Below are 1,625 nucleotides of genomic sequence, written 5' to 3'. Positions count from 1 at the left end.
GGCGGGGGAGGAAGTTTCTGGTTCCTTCCTGCCGCCGCGGTGTCGGAAAGGAACGGCGCAGTGACTCATACTCCCCCACTCTTGTGTCCCTTTCGCCCATCTCCTGCGCCATACGCGCGCTGAATAGTCGTCGGCGATACCTTACGGTATTTCTCATTCGCCAGATGCTCCCCTTCTCGGCCTCGCATACCTTTTCAATCGCCAGCGCGTTGGCGTGGTGCGCGCGGACCGCGACGCGACCCAAGGCCGCGGCAGCTACCTGGCACCCGAGAGGGAGGGATAGCCGGACTTCTGTCAGGAGTGTCATTTCACTCCAGATAGCGGATACAGCGCCAGCTTTCGAGCTCTACCACAAGCACCACCCACCCCCACCCGACCCGCCTGTTCTGGTAAAACAAATGTTCAACCGGCCTTCACTTACATGTGAGTGATTGCAAGTTTCATACCGAGTTGAACATAAGAGAGTGGGAAACTAAATCCGATAGTTTAGTTTTCCACAGGCAAAATGTCATTTTTTTTTCAATTTGCTAGTTTTCTTTTTTTTTTTAACCGAAAGGGGAGATAAATACAAATTAACGTTTGGCACTTCTTCATGTCCATTGTTTATATACAGAAAATAGTTTCTCGTCGGCTTAATCGTTTTATTTACAGACTACTCTTTTATGTACTAGATGCGCTCGGCATGAGATGCACACATGCACAGGTCACATAACGTATAGCCTTTCCCCTTACCTAGTTTACAAGTAACTAGGCCATTAATAACATCACATGAAATACTTCCAATGTAGTAAAACCTAAAACTAATAAAAACAACAGCAAACACAATATATCACCGAGGTAAAATGACAAGAGAAATGACAACAAATAAATGTACATATCAACTGAGCTTTTACAAAAATAAATTAAGTATTATAATACATTTACCGCACTAATCAAAATGTAGCACAGGTCGGTAATCAGTTTCAAATACCATTTAAACAGTACTTTGCAGCTTTTGGTAGGGGGAGGGGAGGGGGGAAGACTAAGTACTCGGTTTCCAAAATTCGTAGAATTAGAGAAGAAGAAAGAAAAGTAATTGGCAAATTTATTGCAATGCGTACTTTACTGAACGTCTCCAAAATAGGATATTTTTGGAGGCTGGAGGTAAGCGGCATGCTAAACAGGAAGGGACGGACTTAGAGGCAGTAAGCTCGGGTGCAAAAGGGGTCGTCCATATTCCACGTGACCTGTTTTTGACCTTGTCGTCACGTCCCTTTTTACCATGAGTCCTCTGTTACCGTTCTGCAAACGAGCGACGGATGAGCTGCACAACACAACGCCACGCTAACTGGATCACCCATGTGAGTGCGTCCCACAAAGACGTGACTATATCCCTCCCATGTCACGTGACTATTGCCTCTCTCTCCCCAAATGGGCCGTGCAGTCTATGGTCGACCCCTTAAGAGGCGAAGGGAGGAGCGGAAGCGGGGGCTGCCGAGCCACCATCAAAGACGCGGTAGCCGTGGAAATGGCGAGCAGGGGGAAGGGAGTTGTTGGACGTGGGCTCAGCGTACACAGTCGGTTAAACTATACTCGACTCGTTCACTTCCTCCTCGGCGCCGCGGCGGCAATCTTGACTTGCAACG

The sequence above is a fragment of the Frankliniella occidentalis genome, unplaced genomic scaffold (assembly GCF_000697945.3).
Source record: "Frankliniella occidentalis isolate FOCC.00 unplaced genomic scaffold, Focc_3.1 Scaffold62, whole genome shotgun sequence".
NCBI lineage: Eukaryota > Metazoa > Arthropoda > Insecta > Thysanoptera > Thripidae > Frankliniella > Frankliniella occidentalis.
This window is presented reverse-complemented; position numbering follows the sequence as displayed.